General features: G+C 38.4%; 1 long non-coding RNA gene across 6 annotated transcripts in view; it reads right to left on the bottom strand.

Annotated features, from left to right (window-relative positions):
* Nucleotides 1-24,277, bottom strand: part of LOC102160169 — a 387,345-nt gene that overhangs the window by 356,723 nt on the left and 6,345 nt on the right. For 3 of the 6 annotated variants that reach the window (XR_002338312.1, XR_002338317.1, XR_002338315.1), the window contains exon 2: nt 787-840. This is a non-coding gene — a long non-coding RNA (uncharacterized LOC102160169). Of the gene's footprint in view, nt 1-786; nt 841-2,845; nt 3,005-24,277 lie in introns of those variants that run through there. The other 3 variants (XR_002338314.1, XR_002338319.1, XR_002338318.1) reach the window with 3 other exon arrangements.

The following is a 24,277-nucleotide window of genomic DNA, read 5'->3' as shown; positions in this document are numbered from 1 at the left end:
ACTTGCTTGAGGGCACATAGAAAAATAAGGAAGAGGACAGAATTATGTGTCCTAGGGTTTTAACCTGAAACTTACTTCTTTTGCTCAGAATAACACTCTGCATTAATCCTTTAATTCTGAGGAATAAATGGCCGTATAACCCAAGTCATCTTTCTAAAATTTCCTTTTTACAAGTGTCAATAGATATTTTGTTTCTACTAACAATGTTTTTGTTTTGAGTGTAACAAAATCAAATGTCTACAGGGGTCAGGCAGGTACAATATACAAATTGACATGCCAAGTGGTAAGTGGCCCTGAGCCCCTGTTTCCGGAGGACAAGGATGATGGGGACTGCAAGAAAATGGGAGATACCAGCCCAAGGTTGAGAATCCAATTTTCTAAGAGAGAGCAGAAATGCAGATTTGTGTACCAGCCTTTTAAATTTCACTGTGTTTATTTTGGTAACTAATTAAAATGTAAAACACTGTCCAGGCCAAAACCACAGACCAAAGCAAGCATGTCTGTGGGCTGCGTTTAGCTGGAGGGACAGCTCACTTCCTTTTTATTCTGCCAGATTGAGCTGCAGGGGGTATTTCGCGCTCTGTTTGGATTGGCTTCTAATCTATAGCAATCCATCACATTAAAGAAAGTACGGGAGTGTTTTCTGTAATGCCGACATAGGTGGAATTGAACAGCCTTCATGGATGGCTCCTTGGTAGCACAACACATTTGAAGTTGAGAGATAGCATTGTATCTAGGTAAGTACATAAACTTCTAGAGCCAGGTGGCCTGGGGTCTTTCACTTACCAGCTATGTAACCTTGAGGAAGAGATGGAATTTCTTCATGGCTCAGTTTCTCATCTGTAAAATGTAGATAATGACAGTTACCAGGACAGTTACAAGAATACAAATACACACAGTACTTAAAATCTAAGTTAGTGCTATCTAATTATTTGCTATTACTTTCTAATCACAAATCATAGCATTGTTGAAAAGTAACAAGTTTTACATATCTATGCAACATTAGACAGCTACTGACTCAATAAGTGGCCCCAGAAAACTTTCTTTCCTCAGACAGAACAGGTGCAAGAATCAGGCTGCTTGTGGTAAATTCCCACTATTTTGTCCTTAACACCAGATGCCTTTACTTCTTGGAAATGTCATAACTGCATATTTCAATGAGAGGAATATATAAGCAAAATTTTGAAACACTAAAAATACTGGCAGTTAATAATATGTTAAGCTATCTTTTCATTTTTCCCTTTTTTGGAGAACATCCATTTTAAAGTCAGGGACATTCTGGCCCAGAGCTGAAAGGCAGAGAAATCAAAGGACCTTTATTTTCCTCTTTTATAGGTTATTGAAGCATGAAACTTATTGACAGATGCTCAAGCTGGATATAAGTTAAAACACCATTTCTTCCAAGATTGTTTTCACATTAAATGATTCTGGAGGTTTTTAATTTTTTAAAAGGTACGCCCCCATATTTTTTTTTTGAATGTCTAGAAATAGAGAAAACAGAAGGTCATGTGACATCTATTTTACTGAAGTAATCATATGTTTGTGTATAGTAAATGATGACACAGAATTCATTTTCTGTGGCACCAGCATATTGGCTCACCAGTGAAATTCAAAATACACTGACCTTGAAAGATTCCATAACTTTGTTACCTCCTGCATGCCTGCAAATAAAGTAGAATTGGCAGGCCCATCATACTTTCATTCTACCAAATTCTTTTTCTTCCCAAGGCAGGAGAAGACAATTGGTAACTCTCAAAAATAATGCTGGTTTTATCTATTACAATTAAGAACATCTTCTTCCACTCCAATCTCATCAGAGGATGCTAGGCAGCAGCCTTATGCTCATGTGAAACCCAACCCAGGAGCCAAGAAAAGCAGAATAACAGAGGCACAGTCTCACATAAGGTGGGAAGGTCCATTAGAAATAATGGACTCCACACACCACTTCACCCTCCATTTAACAAAGAAGGAGGAGTTCCCGTCGTGGCGCAGTGGTTAACGAATCCGACTAGGAACCATGAGGTTGCGGGTTCGGTCCCTGCCCTTGCTCAGTGGGTTAACGATCCGGCGTTGCCGTGAGCTGTGGTGTAGATTGCAGACATGCCTCGGATCCTGTGTTGCTGTGGCTCTGGTGTAGGCCGGTGGCTACAGCTCCGATTGGACCCCTAGCCTGGGAACCTCCATATGCCGCGAGAGCGGCCCAAGAAATAGCAACAACAACAACAAAAGACAAAAAGACAAAAAAAAAAAAAAAAAAAAAGAAGGACCAGAGCTCAAAAGAAAAGTGATTTACAAATGTGCAACTGGATGTACAGGGGCCCAAATGCCAAACCTCATATCACCAATTGATTGAAATATTTTTTCCATCCTGAACTGTGTCTACAAGTTTCAGAAAGTATATTAAATTGAAAGATGCATCACTTAAAACATTAACTGATTTTCTTCTCATAACTATTCCAAAATTCTGTTTTTCTGAAATACGTTGAGTGGATCACCTGCATCAGAATCACCTGAGGACTATGAAGATTACAGATTCCCAAGTTCACTCCTGACCTACTGGATGGGGAGGAAGATTTAGAATTTTGCTATGTGCAGTTTCAACACACAACTCAGGGGTTTGTTATAAATAATAAAGTTTGAAAACCACTGATGTCTAGGACCCATGATGGACATTAATACAGGTGGAATTATTGGAATAGAGAAAAACGTTCCAACTTAATTTAGTCAAAAATTGTTACACTTTAAAATCTCAAACTTGAGCGCTTAAACTGATTTAAGGAATGGTTGCTCTATAAATTCTTAATGTGTTTTCACATATATGTACTCAGTAATTTTTCACAGACACCTTTTAATCTGCTTTGAATCCTGGGGAGTGACTCAAAAGTCGATGAAATCCTGGGGAGTGACTCAGAAGTCGATGAAAGAAAAATTTCTGCACAGCAAAAGAAGCCCTAAACGAAACAAAAAGACAACTCACAGAATGGGAGAAAATATTTGCAAATGAAGTGACTGACAAGGGATTAATCTCCAAAATTTGTGAATACCTTCTGCAGCTCAATACCAAAAAGACAAACAACCTCATGCAAAAAAGGGCAGAAGATCTAAACAGACAATTCTCCAAAGGAGACATACAGATGTCCAAAAAAACACATGAAAAGATGTTCAACATCACTCATTATTAGAGAAATGAAAATCAAAACCACTGTGAGGTACCATCTTACACCAGCCAGAATGGCCATCATCAAAAAGTCTACAAATAATAAATGCTGGAGAAGGTGTGGAGAAAATGGAACCCTCTTACACTGTTGGTGGCAATGTAAATTGGTGTAACCACTGTGGAAAACAGTATGGAGATTCCTCAGAAAACTAAAAATAGAATTACTATTTGATCCAACAATCCCATTCCTGGGCATATATCCAGAGAAAACCAGGACTCAAAAAGATACATGTACTCCAACGTTCATTGCACCACTATATACAATAGCCAAGACATGGAAACAACTTAATGTCCATCGACAGAGGGGTGAATAAAGAAAATGTGGTACAGATACACAATGGAATATTACTCAGTCATTAAAAGGAAAGAAATAACAACATTTGCAGCAACATGGGCGGACATAGAAACTATCATGCTAAGTGACATTAGTCAGACAGTGAGATACCAACATCATATGCTATCACTTACATGTGGAATCTAAAAAAAGGATACAATGAACTTCTCTGCAGAGCAGATACTGACTCACGGACTTTGAAAAATTTACGGTTTCCAAAGGAGACAGGTTGGGAGGTGGGGGGGATATGCTGGGGGTTTGGGCTAGAAATGCTATAAAATTGGGTTGTGATGATCATTGTACAATGATAAATGTAATAGAATTCATGTTAAAAAAAAGTCAATGAAAGTATTTAGCATTTATAAGGCTAAGAAATTGTACCTTGCTGCACTTAAAACAGAAGTATAACTAGAATTTAATCTTGTGTTTCTGAAAGGAGACTACGTATAGGGCTGAGGACATAGGAACCATTATCTGAAGATGATGATTTTGTAGTACAGTTTTGCTTTTTAATTCATTCCTTAATGTAAAAAGAAATATCATGATTAAAATTAAACATTAATATTTAAATTTAAATTGTTCATCAAATTTAGAAACACGACAGTTTTTAAATTGCATTAAACCAGGAAGTGGCATTTCAAATGTAGATCGACAGATAAACTTTAAGAATTTGAACTTAAATTTGGTTCTCTTCCTTGCCCTGCAGCTACTATTTCCTATCAGCATCATTCAGAACACATCTACCACTCTCTGTACCATGAGGGTGAACTGGGGCTTTTTCTGAGATTCTATTTTAAGACAAAAAATATTTTGTTTTAACTTAAAACAATAATGATTGATAAATCCCCAAGAATGCATGCGTGATGTTTCTTTACAAAGGAGCTATTTCTCCTTGTTTTCTGAAAATGAATGTAATATTACATTGTTTTTATTGTGGTAAAATATCTCTGCTTATTACATTTCCAGTCTGCACAGTTCATTTTTATTATTGCTGCATTAAACTGGAGCAGTTTTCCTGATGGCAGCTATTCCTTTTAGTCAGCTAAATACCTGGCACTCTACTACCCATGATATTTGCATTTTATAAGAAATGAATGTATTGGAGTTCCCCAGATTAAGGACCTGGTATTGTCACTGCTGTGGAGCAGTTTGATCCTAGGCCTGGGAATTTCTGCATGCTGTGGGTGCAGCTAAAATAAATAAATAAACGAATGTATGTATTTAGAACAATAGCCAAAATTAATTTAACAATGGTCTAGAAAGATGAATAACATTAAAATGATCCTCTTAACTACTGTCACCAGTCCACTGATGTTAATGAATATCTATAAAGCAATGTTCATTATGTGTGATTTTATTACTTTTCCATGCATTTCTTGTACATTGTCATATAAAGCTGTAATCATAGCTAATATTGTCACACATTTTATTCACAATTAGGACATAAGTGAGTTTCAATGATTGCCTTCTACAAATATTTGTGAAAAGGAAATTTTTTTTTTTTTTTAAGACCACACCCACAGCGTATGGAAGTTCCCAAGCCAAGGATTGAATCTAAGCCCCAGCTGCATCTGCTGCAATGCTGGGTCCTTTAACCCACTGCACTGGGCCAGGTATCGAACCTGCACCTCCACAGCGACCTGAGCCACTGCAGTCGGATTCTTAACCCACTGCACCCAGGTGGAAACTCCTGAAACGATCTTAAATAAACTAGGTAGGGCTGGGTAAATGTTCCCTACATTTGTACTAATTGGTTATATAATGATTCAGCAAAATATTAGTTAAAAACGCCTATATCTAAAATTTCGTTGGAAAGTGAGGGGCAGAGAAATTCCATCTGATTGCTGACATTTAGAGGAATTAAGACGAATAAGAACCCACTTTCCAGAAGACAAATGAAAGGATTTGAATCCTTCCATGTCTGGAGTGTCATATGAATGCAAAGAGATGATTTGCTGTGAAACTCTACACCTGGGACACATTTCTGCACCTGGTCAGCTTCACACTCCTTATCAGTAATCTCTTTCTCCAAAGTTCATTCTGGGCCAAAGAGTACAGCAAAGGTTTACTTCTACACCGAACATTCTGTGGGCCCTGATTTTGTGTCAGGAGTTGTGCTAAATTCCTGATAATCCCATTTGCTTCTATACTTATTAAATCCCATTTTACAATCGAGAAAACTAAAAGTATGCCCTTAATAACTGTAGCATATAATTGGAAGCATCTTTCTTTTTTTTGTAAATATCTTGATTTATTATCCTTTTACATTTGGTTGCAATTGTTTTTCTTTTGTTAAAAATATTACGTAGGCGAATATACATCGATATATGCTACCATGTTCCAAACATAGATATTCATATTTTTCTGGGAATGGGAAGCATCTTTTCTTACGTAGACAAAACCTGCTGTAGGGCACAGGGAACTCTAGCCAATATTCCATGATGGCTCTATGGGTAAAGAATCTTAACAAGAGTGGATTGTGTATACGGATAACTGAATCACTTTGTTGCACAGCAGAAATAATCACAATATTGTAAATCAGCTACACATCAATAAAACTTTAAAAAAGGAAGAAATAAAAATAATACTATGGTACTGAAAAAAAAAAAGTCACTTAAACCTAAACACACACACACACACACAAAACAAACAAACAAAAACCCCTGGTGACTAGTAGTGTACTATCTTTAGACCTAGAAGTCATTCCAAGTTTTCCAAGAAAGCTCTTAGCCAGTTTTCTTCTAGCACAGAATGTTAATAAGGCCTTGGTGTCTAAAAACCCTTGACATTCTCAAAGTGAATATAACTCCAAGGTGAGCAGAAAAGAGATTATGGTCTTTACTTCAGCGATGAGCTTAACTAAAGGGAAGGGAACTCCAGTCAGCTGACTGACTTACCCCAAGATTATGTAGTTAAATAATGGCAGAGTTTTGTCTAGAACCTTCGCCTTCTGATGATTCCTTCAAAATATTTCTAGTAGAGTGTCCCTCAAATAACATTTAATTTTCTGGTTATTCGGTCTTTACAGCTCACAATCTTTATGAATTTGAGGATTTTTCCAGAAATAACTAACTTTCTATGGAATACAAAAATTAAAATTGAGCTGAAAGAAAAAAAGATATGGAGATACAAAGCAAAGATGTGATAAAATCCAAATCACATCATAAGCAGTCATAAAATATATTCCCTGGAATCCTGGCTTTGGGTCCTCAAAGAATTTGTAAGACTGACCTTCAGAAGGTTAATGCTTTATAATTTGCCTAACTTATAACTCGTATAATCACAGCATTTGAAACGCAGAACACCTTTGTGCTACTTGCTGTCATTATTTTACACCGGCTGCAGAAAGAATTGTTTTGTGTATGGCCACTAGTTTTTGGTCACTGCCATTATGGGCTGAATAAACCCAAACAGAAAATCTTAGTCAAAAATAACATCAATTGCAACTAGTTTTAATTTTTCAATAGTGATGACAAATATACTCTAGCCTAGGCTTTGGGCATATTTCAATCAGATATGACAAATAAGGGGAAAACATGTAAAAATGTTTGCCATTAAAGCCTACCAAGTCAGGACAGGAGATAGATCAAGAAAGGAGGATGGGTCAGGACATCACCCAAAATATGTCTACTGTTAATAAACATTTATAGAACATTATCCTAATCGCCACAGTAAAGGAAAACATGTGGTGTGACGGATGTACATGGAATATGCACCTAAACTAGACCAGAAGGCATTACGGTAAGTTCCTACAGGAAGTAATATATGAGCTGAGATTTGAAGGATGAATGGATAATAAAAGCCAGGGAAAGAAAAATGAAGTAGTATGTTTAAAGCAAGAGAAGAAGCACGTACAAAAATAAGGAGTATAAAAGAGCTTGTTATCTTAAAGGAACCATAGACATTGCAATATGAATAGAGCAAAGAATTAGAAGGGGAGAAAAACAAGATATAAATCTGGAGAGTTCAATTGAGGCCAGATTACAGAGTAATAGCCAGGCTCACTAAGGGATGTGATTTTATCTTAAAAGTAATAATAATCTTTTAAGAAACTGTGAGAAGAGTTATGATGTGAAAATGCCAATAATAGTATTAACAATGGCTACATTTTTTTGTGCACTGCTATTCTCAGGAACCATGCTAAATGCTTAGCACACACCATCTCAACTAATTCTCAAAAGAACTCCATAAGGTAGATACTGTTAGTATCCCTATTTTTTCAGGTGAGATCCCTGAGCTAGTAAGTGATAGAACCACAGCCAAGAAGGAACTTGAGAGGAGTAAGATTAGAGGCAGAAAATCTGTTGCATTAATCCCAGCCTGAGATGATTGGGACTTAGTCTAAAGCAATAGACAAGGCGTGGAGAAGAAGGGCTGGGCAGGCAAGAATTCAGGAGTCAGAACCAGGAAGCTGTTGTTCACAGTGGAAATGGGCAAAAGGGAAAGCAAGTAGCCAACAATAGCTCCACATGTGATAGACTGGTCATCTATGACAATGATGCCAGAAAGGAGAAGTAACTTTGAGGAGAAATACATTGGATTTGAGACATTCGTAAGATACAAAAGTAGAACCATCTAGTAAGCAGTTGACTCTATGATTAGGATGTTAAGGAGAGGCACACAAAAAAGGTAATTGTTCAAACCATTGGAAGGTATTTCTCACTCACGTAAAAGTCTAGGACAAGTATTTCAGGCGGATGGGTGCTCTCCTTCATATAATTATTCAGGGAGCCAGGCTGATGGTAGCTGTTCCATGTTTAACATGTGGTCTCTCTGCTTAGAGGAAAAAGTGGAACTTTTTTTTCCTTTCTTTCTTTTGTTTTGTTTGTTTGTTTTTGTTTGTTTTTTAGGGTCATACCTGAGGCACATGAAAGTTCCTGGGCTAGGAGTTGGATTGGAGCTGCAGCTGCAAGCCTACGCCACAGCCATAGCGATGCCAGATCCAAGCCACATCTGTGACCTATGCTGCAGCTTGAGGAAATGCTGGATCCTTAACCCAGGGAGTGAGGCCAGGGATCAAGCCCGTATCCTCATGGATATGAGTCTGGTTCTTAACACACTGAGCCACAATGGGAACTCCTAAGAGTGGAAATTTGAGGCCAGAGATTTCCTCATAGCAAGTGAGGAGGAAGTTGCATATATCACGTTAAAATAATATTCCCTACCCTACAACTGCCACATGTCCATTCCTATTGCAATAGGGCTAGGAAAGGCCATCCCTAGTTTAGGTGACACAAAGCGGCTACAATTCTACTATTATGGAAAAAGGAACAGGTATAGAAGTGTAGTTGCAAAGTTTACAGCCATGGACGTGAATTTGATTACTAGGAAGAATGTTAAAAATGAGAAGAAAAAAAGACCAAAAATGGCATGGACGGAAGAATAGTCTCTTTTTTAATCTATGTGAGAGCCATCAGGGAGATTTTCTTGTCTTTTTGTAAATCTTGAGTCACATTTCTAAGCTATGTTCCCCTGCTCTTTTAGCATTTGGTAGCCTGACTCTGGATTATCTACTTCAGCACATAAAATGCTATGGTAAGAAATGACTCCATTTCCAGTGACAATTCCAGGGCAATCACCCTCACTGCCAACAGCATGCTGTAGTTTTGACCTTCTGCTTTATCTGCAGAGATCAGCCAAAGCACATAGAACGCATTTTATAAAACCTTTGTATAACATAATTTGTAGGATAGTTAATATATTAGATAAATCACAGTTAAAAGGGTTTGAAGGGGATGAAAAATGACCTAATACTAACAAGATACAATTTCACAAGAATATAAACAGTACAGATTCTAAAGAAAACCTAAGTTCCTAAGAAAAGAAGTAGCAGACCTTGCTCAACAATAGTTAATATGAGGACCTCAAGTTTTATGTGACCACAAGATCAATATGCAGGAACACTGTGATGCAATTGCTAAAATGTAATGTAGTCTTAGGCTTTATTGGTAGGCTTGGTGCACCCAACAAAAAAAGGTTGGCACACAAAACATTTTACACTGAGCTGTTGGGAGTGCCATGCTAGCATTTACAACTTACAGTCACCTTGAATTCCTCCTCTCCCTTCCTCTCACATTCAATTAATATCAATTCCAAGAGTTCCTTGGTCGTCTAGTGGTTAGGATTAGGCGCTTTCATTGCCATAGCCCAGGTTCGAGCCTCAGTCTGGGAACTGAGATCCCGCATGAAGCAGTGACCAAAAAAAAAAAAAACCCCAAAAAACTGTAGCTTGGCAATTAATATCAGGTCCCATCTATTTTACTTTTTAAATATTTTGTGACCATTGTGATACTGAACTATAATTAGAGATATGAGTATATATATACATAAAATACACACACATAATATGTATGTGATTTTAGAGAAAGAGGTATAAACACATATATCAGTGTGTGTGTGTGCACGTGCGTTTCTTAGATCTGTGGAAGGAATGCGCCTAGTAGTAAAGACACCACGAGAGCAGTGATCATATCTAACCCCCAGACCTTCGTTTGTAAATACTATTTCTCACTAAAAAAGAACCAGGGATCCTTAGAGAAACGTACACGGGATAGGGCAAGGAAACCATAAAATGAGTCTGAATCTCTTCATTGCATGAATGTGCTAAAATAGGGACATGTCAAAAAAGACAGGGAATCCAACTTAACAAATACTAAAAAGAATGGGTGAAGGTTTGATAAGCAAGAAGATATTTACACAGTTACAGAGTAATCACCACAAATTAATTATTAATTACAAAGAGAAAAATGGTAACTTTACAGTAAATTAATCTAACAAACACAAATGTATTGAAGTTATCAAGGTTAGTGTCACCCATAACAAGACAAGTTGGTATGATGTGCTTCCTGACATGATACGCTGAGGACATATCACTTCTATGCTACTACAATCAAACACACAAAACCTGAAGCTAATTGTAAGGAAACAGCAAAGAAACCCAAACCCAGAAGGATATACTGCACAGTTACTAGCTTTACTTTTCAAAAACATGAAGGTCATGAAAGAAAAAGAAAGGTTGAGGAACTGTTATGGATTAAAAGAGCCTACAGAAACATGACAATTAATACAACGTGATCCTGGATTGTATCCTGGACAAGAAAAAAAAAAAGCTATATGTTATTGGAACATGTTGCAAAATTTGAATAAAAATGATGAGTCAGATATTAACATTGTACCAATGTTACATTCCCTGATTTTGGTAGAGATACTTTGGTTATGTAAAACATAGTCCTCAGGAAACACATATTAAAGTATTGGGGATAAAAAGAAGATAAAGAGAACCGGAAAGAACCAATGCTAAAGAAAATGGGGAAAGTGTTAAGAATTGTTGAATCTGGGTAGAGGATGTAATAGAGCGCTTTGCAATATTTTTTGCAACTTTTATGTAAGTAAAGAATTATATCAAAACTTGAAGCTAAAAAGATAAACTTCTGAATCTGACCCAAGTAATTAGACTGTAATTACAACAGACAACAATCTAAACAATAAACTGTTTCCTGAATCTGTTAAATACTTCCAATGCAATCTAAGAGATTTCATCTACTTTGCAAAAAGAAAAGAAATGGAAAAGTATATAAAGTCTCTTGTTTACATTAGCCCTGTCATTCTATATGCCTTACTTTTTTTCTTTTCTTTTTAGGGCCGTGCCCTCAACATATGGCAAATCCCAGGCTATGGGTCCAATTGGAGATACAGCTGCCAGCCCATGGCACAGCCACAACAATTCAGGATCCGAGCCACATCTGTGACCTACACCACAGCACACAGCAAAGCCAGAACCCTGACCCACTGAGCAAGGTCAGGGATCAAACCCTCCTCCTCATGGATGCTAGTCAGATTCATTTCCACTGGACCATAATGGGAACTCCCAAATATGCCTTATGTTTTAACCTGGACTGGGGAAATCATATCATCATCCAGCAATCACTGAGGTAGTCATCTTTTAATAATGGGATTTCAAAAACTAAGAAAAATATAAAACTAGATCTATGTTTTATGATACTAAGTGTGATTTCAAATAATCTAAAAATATGCCATTGGTGTCACATCTTGGGCAGTTTCATTCTTAGGATATATCTCTCATAGCTAACACAGAATGCTAAAAAGAGAATTCTCAGCAGTGTGTTCAGGCCTTAGAGTTATAAGTCAACTTTGCTAGTCACTAGATGGATTTTAAATGATACCACTTATATATTTAGTATATTTATATTCCTAACAAGACCCTATAAATAAAATACTGCTATCTCAATTTTGCAAATGAAGAAACTAAAGCACAAAGATGTTCAGTAACTTTCCAAGGTTTACACAGCCTGTAAGAACTTGAGCTGGGACATGAACCGTGTAACATCACCAAAGATAATGCCTTTTCTCCTTTTTCCTCCCTACTGCCATGTGAATGACATAAAGACTCTAAGACAAAACACATATTCATTTTTTTTCTTTCTTTTTTCTTTCTTTATTATTTATTTATTTATTTGCTTTTTAGGGCTGCATCTGTGGCATATGGAAGTTCCCAGGCTAGTGGTCGAATCAGAGCTACAGCTGCTGGCCTATATCACACAGCCATAGCAACGTAGGATCTGAGCCACGTCTGCAACCTATATCACAGCTCACAGCAACACCAGATCCTTAACCCACTGAGTGAGGCAGCTGGGGTCAAATCCTCAACCTCATGGTTCCTAGACTGATTTGTTTCTGCTGCACCACAACAGGAACTCCAAAAGACACACATATTCTAAGAGAGACTTTACTCAGGCATGGCAGGTAGAAGAAATACTATACAAAGTCAGCACAGCTATCCTCTCACCTAGGAGTGTCTAAAAATGTTATTTATACCGGTAAAAACATAGGTGAGACAATTTAAATGTCCAATAAATAGAAATTGGTTAAATGAGTCATGGTAGACACAATGAAATAGTATATTTTCAGAGAATGCTAATAATCATAAGAAAATGAATAATATGATCATTTAAAAAAGAGTAGAGTAAAATTATTTAGGCAGTATGATTCACATATATATAAGATATTTTTAGTATACATGTGTGTATAAACATACATACAAAGGGAAAAGACGAGAGGGAAAGAGATCAAAATGCTAACATGTTTATCACTGAGTATTGCAGGTTACTTAGGCTTACATTTGTGTACCTTTTCTTTATTTTCAAAACTTTCTAATATTAGTCTCCATTGTTTTTAAAATTTTAAAAAGCCAATACAAAGATCCAATGTAGCTTTTGAAAAAAATAAGAAGGAAAATAATGAACAAATAAAGCTAAAAAACCCGGGGGCCTGGGCCTATATCCATCAAATAAGTTAGGAAGTAAAGAGTCCCAACTAGCTGTGGGCCCTGTAAGGAAGAGATTTGGTGAGTCACTGATCAAAGGAGAGAGTAAACAGTATAGAACTGCCCATCTCACAACCACTCTCACATAGTTTTCCAATGATGGCAGTGGTGAATGGTGCCATCTTCTAAGTAAGGGATAGCAAAAAACAAACAAACAAACAAACAAACAAAAAAAACCCTAAGAAAAAGTACAGTGTATTCACTGTTTATAAAAACATTCTGGGGAAAAAAAAAAAAAGGAATACGTCTTTGAATTCAAAAATTAAAAATTAATGAAAAAGGGGCACAGAAACTTCTGTACATTATTGTAATGGTGGATATGTGGTATTTTTAATTTGCCAAAAACTCATAAAATGCACAACATCAAGAATGAGTCTTAATGTAATCTATGAACTCGGGGGCATATTGTGTGTCAATGTAAGTTCTTTGGGTGGCAAGGAAGGACTGCATCCTAAGCAGGAAGGCATTGAACTCAATACTATAATGATCTAAGGATGCAAACTAGGGGGAGTTGTACAATGAGGAGAAGATAAGGAAACAGACCAAAACTATTGAAAAGGTAGAGTCCTGGGAGTTGCGGTCTAATTGAACGTGGTGGTGGAAGAGAAGACAAACTCTCGAATGACTGTCCAGGCCCCCTGGCTTGGTCACTAGATGGATCGTGCTTGAGGGAAGAAATGGGCATATTGAATTAGGAATGCCTGTGTGGCATCCATGTGGAAAGGCTCTGATGACAACTGGATATATGGATCATTTCCTTTTCACTGAGATAGAAGAATTGGTGCCTTCAGGATCTATAGCTCCCCTCTCTTTGCTGTGTGAACACACAGAAGAGGACCATGCAACATGCAGGGGCAAGTGGTCCTGTCAACTCAGACACAACCTTCATTCAAAGATCAGGGAAAGACTGAGGCTAGGCCTGAACCAAGGTAAGCAGTTTGCTGTTTTTTAGAGCATCATCCCTTTGCCGTCAGGCTATTTTGGAGAATGCTGGCAGCATAAGGTGTATGTCTTCTCTCTGATGAGGAGAATGCCTAGCTAGTACCTTCATACATGCAAAGGACACAAATGAAGCTGAGTATGCACAGAGCGAGCATTTAAAAACACCCAATTAAAACAAAACAAATAGACCACTAGCTAGCTTGCTATATTAGCATCAAAAAACACATTTATTATTAATAATGTAACTAAATGAAGCCTTCTGGTAGTCATTCCATAAAAATCATTAAGTGCTGTGCATCATCAAAGAGATTTTAGAGAACAAAATTTTAAATGTAAAAACACAAATAGAAACACTACCGTCAGATTTAAAGTGATTAAACATGAACAAATACATAAATATCAAAGTATGTAATTTGAGGAATGGGGAGCTCAGAGAGTTGCCCTTGGAAGCAAAGTAAAATATAGAGAAATGGCCACCTCCCCTTTAAACTACTAAGAAAAGCTTCATTGAGGATACAAAATTTTAGCTATGTATAGAATGATGCATTTGAATTTCTGGGAACAGGAGAACTTTTCACATAAAGGAAACAAGCCAGAATGGTTTGTAGGAATGGGTGGGATAATCTGATAAAAGGAGGACTGTGTCAGTTTTCTTGGTGAGAGGTAATATATTGGATCTCAGAGGTAGAGAGGGGATCATAGCTGCAACTTTCAATGAGAAGTCATTTTGTTGACTGCAACTGACACTGATATAACACCCGTACTTGATGGTAATTGCTGAACTGAACTATGTACATTATGAGTCCATATAAAACAACTCCATATTGTGGCTTATTAGATAGAAGTAAACATCGAATTACATCATAGTTTTCTTAAGCATTCTTCCCTGGGTTAATTTGAGTGTTGTTACTCCTATCATTGTAAGGTTCCAGTTTTCAAGTATAATAATGACAGTGTGCTTAAAAGGGCATATCTTAGCAATTAAAAATACATTTTTATTTTAGGTGAGAGAAATAAGCGACATGAGAAGAGGAACTCCTGAACCACAAAGATATTATTTTCATCCGAATATCCTTAGTGACTAAAAAGGAAAAAGATACTGAAAAGAAACCAAAACAAGTTCAGTACCACAGTATTTATGCCGCAAAACACTGATAAAATGAGCACGTTTGTAACTGCAAACAAACAACTTTCACCAGTGGTAACTATAGGAGTGGAACAGGTTTTGCAAATTATAGCTTATAAACAGAAATTTACCAGGCTAGAATTCTTTTATTCCTTATAAACATTAATGATAATATTTATTTTAAAAAATACCCAGGAATTTAACTTTTTTAGTGTACTAACTAGGAGGACACCATATAACTGTCATTTAGATTCAAAGACATTTTAAAATCCTCAATCTGACCTGAGAAGGGTGCATTTCTCCTATCCCACTGTATGCCAAGTAATGTTAACAATAATAGCAATATCAAAACAACTTTCACTGAGCATGTACTATGTGCAAGGCATTGTTCTAAATGTTTTTCATGTGCTAAGTCCCCACAAATCTCTGTGAGGAGGTACCATACCTGATAGAAAAAGTTAGCACTATCTACAGTTTTAGGCCCTGAAACTTTCTCATAATGATTAAGTCATGTGTTCTGAGTATTAACAGGGAACAGGACATGGTTAAAAATAAAAGAAAATTCAGTTCCTAAATTAAGGTACTCAGAAATAAATTTAAGAATGCACTATAGGACAGTCATAGTCATTGATCTTTAAAGATTTTTAATGAGGAGAAGAAAATTTGGCAGATAAAGAGTGAGGAAATTTTAGAGCTGAGTCAGATTTGGCATAGAAGAAGAATTCACAAGAAAAAAGGTACAGAAGGGAATGGAAAATTGGGTAGAGGATAGGGACTAATCTTTAAATGTTCCCCATAATCCTGTTTTGTTTTGTTTTTTCGTTCTATAACTTGGGCTATTCACAAAGGCAGTGTAGGAAGAAGAAAGCATTCTGGACAGAAGTTCCAAGAAACTGAGTTTTCACCTTTACTCTGTCATTTATTGGCTCTATGACACTCTACAAGTCACTCTTCTTCTCTGAGCTTTTTATTTCCTTGCTCCTAAAATAGAGGCAATGATATGTAGGTATTGTTGTGAATATTAAATAGATAACCTGCTATTAAAAGTGTAAAATGCTATTGTAAATCAACTATACTTTAATTTTAGAAAAGAAAATTATGAGTTCTCGCTGTGGTACAAGGGGATGGTTGGCACCTCTGAAGTGGTGGGACCCCCAACACAGTGGGTTAAGGATCCAGTGATCCACAAGTGCAGAGCTTAAGCCCAGGAACTCCATATGCTATGGGGGAGCCAAAAGAAAGAAAGAAAGAAAGACAGAGAGAGAGAGAGAGAGAGAGAGGAAGGAAGGAAGGAAGGAAGGAAGGAAGGAAGGAAGGAAGGAAGGAAAGACAGAGAGAGAGAGAGAAGGGAAGGAAGGGTAAAATGCTATACAAATGAAGGATCCTTTCTGCATTATTTTCAGGTTCAATCACTGCACATTATCTCTACCTCTCTTGTCCTTGTTGGTGTAACAAAGTATCTTGGCATCAGCTTAGTATTCAGCTATGCTGAGCTTTTGAAATTCTTAAGTAGAAATGCAATTAGATGACAGGCAGGGAAAGTGTTTCTGAGCTTGGAGCAGCATTAAATTCCTGAGCCTACACTTCAACAACCCTTATACTCAGATCAACAGCCCCAAGTTAATTGAATCTTTTGACCAACCCAGCCCATTGCCCATCAAGGAATCTCTCATTTGTGGACGGCTCCAGGCAATGGATAAGCCTGAAGTCAGAATTAGATACAATTGAACAATGGATGGTACAAATGACTGGCTTTCCCAGTCTATATAGTAGTAAGAGATCATTTATTTTCTGATCACGGTATACAAATCTTGGAGAAGTTTAGGTTAACGAAGGGTTACTTCGATATCTATGTCTAATCTTCTTCCTTATGAGCCTGTCCCGATGAACTCAACTGTAACAGTGTCAGAAGTTTGGTAAAGCACAATGGTGAGAAGGGGATGCGAGGTGGCCTGTCTGTGCATGTGAGTTACAGAGGTGGTGGCTGGAGTCAGTGGAAAAATATCACGTATTGTGTCCAAGAAAGCGCCATTACCTCAGAGCTGCGGTAATGGCAGTTTCTGCCAGCTTCTACCCCAGTTTCTGTCATTATCCCTGAGCCAGGTGTAATAGCAGAATATCATGTAATACATCCATTGGGGTTAGAACAAAAGCCTGAGCCAAGGTCCAGAGTAAAACCAGACAGGGGCACTGAGTCATTGAGGAGGAAAACCAGCATAACAGAACTTTAGTTTGCTGTGCTGACATCCAGAGTAGATTCATTAACTAACATTTGGAATAAATACCTCCATACATAAATCATTTCAAGAAGTAATTAATCATGGATGATTGATAAGGGGAACCTCAGCATTAGGTACTGTCACAGTCACATCACTCTGACCACCAGTTGTGATGCTAAACCTGAGGCCTGTTACGTCTTTCGAGTTTTCTAGTTGTTTGGATTGTGAGCAATCAAGAGTCTATGCAACATTTTCCGAATTACTGATTTAGAAAATTCCTTAATCACAAAAAACAAATAAAAAGCCAATGCCAACAAAGGAAAATCACAAAGGCAGAGACAATAAAATATTAGGAGGAATAGCATTTATTCCAGTACTTGGCTGAAAAATCAACCAAAAACTTGGACAAGTGAATCAAAGTGCAATACAATGAAAACCTGAGAAAAAGACAACTGACTCCTAGAGAATGATTAATTAAACTTGGGAAGAATGACAAAGTCAAGGTGAATTAACAGAATACTTGCTATTGATGCTTCTTAAAATCTCAAAGTCAAGGTGAATTAACAGAATACTTGCTATTGATGCTTCTTAAAATCTCAATATTTTGATAAAGTATATCCCTAAATTCTAACCATTTCTGTAGGTTATAAATGAATATAAAAATTTGAAAAGAATGTTTTAAAACATCACATCAAGTGATAGTTTTTAGAAACAGAATGGGAGAAATTGAAAAGTAGAGAAAAAGAACTATGTCTCATTTGTCATAAATTCTGAGGCTTATTCCTACCTACTCCTCCCCTGGGTAAAGGTACAAGGGGATAATAAAAACCCAGCAAAGTGGATGGCTTTTGTTCTTCGGAGGAGCATAGGTGCAGACTCGTTATGTGGAAGAACTGGGCTCTCACAGAGAAGGGACTGCACTGGGCAAAGTCATCCAACATTGATTGCATATGTCAGAGGGTCCTGGAGTGTTAACGAAAAGGCGTGGGATGTTATGTGATGTTAAGCTGCTGACAGCAACCCTTGCCTTACCTTGAATCCATGACTTTAGATAATCTGAATGTCAACATGTTTCCCCTACAGGGACAAAAAAAAAAAAAAAAAAAAAATATATATATATATATATATATATATATATATATATGACGCATTTCGAAGTATGTAGGAGAAAACCAAGCTGAATGTGGATAACTCCTTCTTAGGATTTTTGTGATAATATTTTCAAATAAAATGGATGATTTCCTGCTTTCAGCCAAAGCTGAGTTTGGTGACATTCTATTCTAGAGAGGTCCAGGGAAACTGCAAGCTTCCCGGAAAAGAAAGCACCCACCCCCATTCAGTGGCTGCAGCCTGGAAAGTACAAGCAGAACAGTAAAGTCTATTGAGTCTCACAACTGGACAAAGGGATGTAATATTAGAGGGAGATGGCGTGGGCACCGCCACTAGAAATCCGCTGAGTCCATGGCTACACTCAGCAGACTGACATCTGCAGGAAGTAGACGCGGCCTCCCAGGCTGTTCTCTTTGCCCTTTGTGGTTTATTTCCTGCGCTGAAGACCCAGTAAGTCAAACCAGGGCTGAGAAGTTTACACTTCTGTTTCTCCACCACCGCAGAACTGAGAAAGGGGCCCAAAAGCAAACATCTTGGAACGCCTGAGTTTACAAACTTACAGCTGAAAAAGCCCTTAGTTTAACTGATGTGACAAGACGAATTTTTTTACATCAGGGTAAAAAAAAAAAAAAAAAAAAAGGATGGTGGGCTCAGGTCAGAAAATAATTTTAGCATTTGCAGATGAAAAAAAGTTTCACTTTCTACTACACTGTGAACTTTGTGCCTGCTGCTATAATAATCACCTTTCAAATAAGCTCTTTTGGGGATCTCTGTCCCTTTCTCGAATATGCTTCTAGATAATTATTTGACGGCAATCTGAGTTGTATGGCAGCCAAGAAAATCTCAGATCCTATGTTTGCTAATTGGACATAACAATTCATGCTCAGAGGCAGCAGGCAAAATGGGCTTTGCCAGAATTGTTTTGGCTTCCATTTTTTGGTCAGTCCCAACTCCTCATTTCAAGTTTCCTGAGCCCTAAATCTACTTTCCTGGCGAAGCGCACCCAATTCTCTACTCACATATAAGAAACTCTCATCCTACTATTTTTGGGGAGGCCACAGCTTTCAGTAGGAGAGGGTGAGACTTTACAGCTGGATAGAGACTTGTGCTCCTCTGAAACTTGATCACTTTAGAGGACCAAGTATCAGAATTAATTCATAAGGAACTAGAAGTCATAAACATTAGACAATAATATTCTAGCATATGACCTTTCCATTGAAACAATCCTATTAACGTAAATCATAACTTGTACATAAAATTACTGAGAAACAGAATCAATGATATACTTGTAGGTTTTAGTAATTACAATTTGAAAACTTTTAGTTCTTCAGTTATAGAAAGAAGGCTCTAATGATCACTTCCAGCCTGGTCTCTGCAGTGGATGCTTAGGCTATGAAGGGATATTTGGGGAAAAAAGGAAATTTGTTAGTCTGAATCTTCAAATGATTCTTGAAGATTTCATTATTTTCTCCTCTATATACAAGATTTGAAACAAAGAAAATGATCTCAAGGGGATACTAGAGTTTGGTCATTTCGATCTCTGAATAAATCAAAGTTCTTTGATTTGAAGAGTACTTTTAGTTTTCCTAGAAGAGATTAGGGTGCAATGTACTAACAAACAAAACTTACATTTCTATTACTACATATACACACACACACACACATATATAGGTTTTGATTTGTTGGCATTTACTATTTGATTTGATCTTTACAGCATGTCTTATCTTTTCCCATTTCACAAAGGGACATTTATAACCTGAGGGGTTAAGTGACATGCCAAAGGCCTATAGGGCTTATACTAGAAGCCAGAAGGAACTCCTGCCTTTTGGCCCAGAGCCCATTGATTCATTCTATCTCAGTCAGCTGCTTTATGCCCCAGGGACACAGCAGACAAGAAAACAAAGTCCCCTACAAATAAATGGATAGTGTGTCAAGTAGGGAGCTTTGCACTGTGGGGATTGTTTTGGCTTCCACTTTTTGGTTAGCCTCAATCCCTCATTCCAAGTTCTGTGGCAGCTAATGCTGGTTTCCTGCTAATTAGCACCTCAATTCTCCACCCAAGTTTAAGAAACACTCATTCTATTATAACCAGAGAGGCCAAGGCTTCTGTGGGAGAAGAGGAGGGTTTGCAGGGAGACAGAGATTTGTGCATCTCCGAAACGTGATCACTTTAGAATCAATAAGGCCAAGTATTAGAATCAATTCACGAGGTATTAGAACTCCCTTACAAAAAGGGAGAAAAATAGGGCAGGGTAAGGGGTCTGGGGTAGGGATGGGAAGTACATGTGTATGCGTGTGTGTGCGGTGGCGGGGGGGGGGAGTGTGTTTAGGAGAGAGGGAAGGGTTAAAGTGTGGGGATGGATCACACAAATATTTTGGGAAAGAGAAGTACTGGCCAGAGGTCAGAGGCTGGCTAAATTCGGACCATCACCTGTTCATGTTAATAAAGTTTTATTGGGACACAGCCACTCTCAGTCGTTAAGGCACAGTCTATGGCTGTGTTTGCACCACATTGGCAGTATTGAGTCATTATGACTGAGGATTTATGTGACCCATAGAACTGAAAATATTTACTCTCTGGCCTCTTAAAGAAAACATTTGCTGACTCCTGGTTTATATAGAAGGAAAAATAAACGCAGCGCTCTAAGGCACAAGTGTGCTCTTTCGGTTCAAGGAATAGAGAGAAAGCAAGTGTGGCTAAGGTGAGTGAACCAGGAGAGGGTGAGAGGAGATAAGGACTGAGAGAGTGGGGACGGGATCCTGCAAGGCCTTTAAAGGCCACTGTGTAGAACTTTGACCTTTACTCAGAGTGAGATAGGAAACCACTGGAGGAGGCTGAGTACAGAACAGACATAATCTGACTTACATTTTAAATTGAGCATTCTTTTTAGAATAGCTGAGAAGGGGTTTGTTTGGCGTGTATGCTGCAATAATCCAGATGAAAAAATTATTCTGGCCTGGACTAAAACATAAGGGTGAAAGTTGTGAGAATTTGTCAGATTCTAAATATATTGTAAAGGCAGTGTTGATGGGATTTCCTGGTAAACTTGAAATAGAGATTCGTGTGTGTATGAGGTATGAGGTGTGTCTGTGTATGGTGTGGGTGTGAGATATGTGTGAGGTATATGTGTGTGTGGTGTGTATGTGACGTGTGATTGTGTATGTGTAATGTGTGGTGTGTGTGTGTGTGGTGTGTGTGTGAGGGTAGGGAAGTGGGTGGCCCAGGTTTACTCAGATGGGACTGCACATCTGAGAGGACAGTCACTATTAACAGAGGAAAGGAAGGTTGTGTGTATGTGTGTGTGGGGGGGGGTTGTATAAGGTATAGGTTGTGGCTGGAACTGAACAATTCAGTTTGGACATTAACATTTTAGAGGTCTTTCAGATAGTCAAGGAGAGCTGTCAAAGAGGCACGTGTGAATCACATATGGCGTTCAGGGAAAAGGTTTAAAATAGACACACGCATTTGGGAGTCATCAACAATTAGGTAACACTGAAGTCACAAGAACAGAGTAAGATCACCTAAAGAGTAGCTAGCCAGAGATGTCAGAGAGAATGACTTGAATAGCTACTATTAAATTTCAATAGATGTGACAGGTATTGAACTAGGAACTTTAAACTTTTTGTCTCTCATCTTACAGCCCTCTACGTGGGTAGATGTATATGCATACACACCTATTTTACACATGAGGAAATGAGCACTTAAGTGTTAAGTGACTTGTGTGACACTACCTAGCTGATAACAGAACACAGGTATACCTGCCTCAGTGGCAAAGCCCAATCTTCTCTGCCAGGACCTAAGGAATAGAAATACAGGAGTGAGCATCAGCTCCGCATATTTGATTAGTTAAAAGAGGCAATAGAGCTGCCCAAGTAGGTTGTCTTTAACCCTGACATTATCACCAGATCGGTGCTGTGGCTCTAAGTTTCAACTGCAGCGAGATGGCTCTTTTAGGAAACCACTGGGCTGGTGAGCCATGATAATGCTATCATGGAACTTCCTTCTCAATTTCCTGAATTTAGCAAACTCTCTCATCGTGAATAAGCAGAACATTTCTGGTTTAAGAGTGGATTAGGAGGCGAACATTGCCAAGGAACTCACGCACCAATGCCATGTGCTGCGTCGTAGGCAAACAACACAGGTTACTGAGGTGAGATGTTCTGATGGGACAATGGGACACTGGACAAGTTCTTTACTAAATCAGAGGAAACAAACCTCATGCCTGAAAACTGAACATGAACCATTTAAAACAGCACGGAGACAGAGAATATTCCTCAGCAATAGATGGGACCCACAGTGTTAGTAAAAATCCTTATTAGTGCTGCTTTCATCTTCACAAAGTAAAAATTTCTTGGTTGAATGATAGGCTCACAAAATCTCGTTTCCACTGGCCTCTCAAAAGTGCAGTCATTCAAACTGCAAAAAAATAATGCGGAGCCAAGAAAAGGCTGTTATCCTGTCTTCCTACAGGCCTGGACTGAAAGAATCACCCCTTATTCTGTCCCTACAAGAATCAAAAAAGGCGCATCACTCCTGGCTGCAGGGTGAATAGGAACTAACCTGTGCACATAAGTAACAACTTCCACTTACCCCAGTTACAAAGCCACACCTAGAGGTTACGCCCTCATTACGGTTATGAAGAAACTAAGGAAGGGAAGTTGTGTTGGGGGGCCTGTTGAACAAGATTAAGTCTTGGTGGAAATATTTAGGTCATGCTGGTCTGGGTAAAACCTAGTGGGAGTGGTCAGAGGTTTTGGATGAATAATAGGGAACTGAGTGGTTCTGGCGTCTCTCCACGCAAGCACTCTGTGTTTCCCCAAGTACCCAAAGTACTACTTCAGTAGAAGCCCATCCTATGGGACAAGGTACCATGGTGATGAGTACACACCCAATGGGATAGCATTAGTATGAAGACTTTGAAATGATAGACGCTAATAATCCCCAGGAGAATCCAAAGATGCACTTGGTATTGATGCTCATCATTTCTTTTAAGAATTTTGCTTCTTTTGTCTCGTTTTTTTGTCTTTTTAGGGCCACATGTGTGGCATATGAATGTTTCCAGGCTAGGGGTCTAATTGGAGCCGCAGCTGCCAGCCTACACCACAGCCACAGCCACGCCAGATCCAAGCCACATCTGCAACCTATGCCACAGCTTGCAGCAACGGCAGATTCTTAACCGAAGCCAGGGATTGAACCCGAGTCCTCGTAGATACTAGTCAGGTTCTTAACCTGCTGAGCCACAAGGGGAAACTCTGATTTTGCTTCTTTATCAGTCTATGGCCGTCTTACTGAGTACCACAAGCAAGTTGTGTCATGTTTGTATTTCCCATAACACCCAACAGAGTACCTGCCACCCAGTGGGCACAAAGCAAATGTTTGTGGAATAGAATACTGAAGATCACCCTGCTGGCGGATTAATGTGAGCCCCAGGATTCAGATTCCCCACCCTCTGTTTTAGAAATCATACTAGTCCCGCACTCTTCTGGTTTTCCCTTGCTTTGTGGACCTTAGACATTTTGTGTCCTCAACAACGCGATTATTATCTCTCTGGATGTACTTATGAGCCAGGAACAAACAGAACTAAACCACAAATGTGTACATAGTCACATTTCTGGTACCTTCCCTGTGAAGAGTATTCTTTGTTTGTGCTTCAGGGCGATTCACTGTTTTTTTGTTTTGTTTTGTTTTTTTCGGATTAACTGAGTATATTAGCTGAGTGGCAGAGAGAAGGCACTAGATGCTGCTAAGAAAGTATATAGCAAAGAAAATGTCTTAAGAGGTTTGAGGAGGGGGAGTGTGGAGAGAATGACTAAGCTATCCAGCAAAGGCTGGGTTTCCTAAGGAGAGGGGGATCTGGGGTACTAGAAAAACTGCCACGAGGTGGGGAAGAGTAGGGAGAGTGTGTTATAAATACGTGAAGAGAATGCGGGGGCAGCTGTCCTGTGCTAAGAATGTCATTGTCTTTCAAAGGCTATCTTAAGAATC

The sequence above is a fragment of the Sus scrofa genome, chromosome 1, assembly GCF_000003025.6.
Source record: "Sus scrofa isolate TJ Tabasco breed Duroc chromosome 1, Sscrofa11.1, whole genome shotgun sequence".
NCBI classification, from domain to species: domain Eukaryota; kingdom Metazoa; phylum Chordata; class Mammalia; order Artiodactyla; family Suidae; genus Sus; species Sus scrofa.
This window is presented reverse-complemented; position numbering and strand designations above follow the sequence as displayed.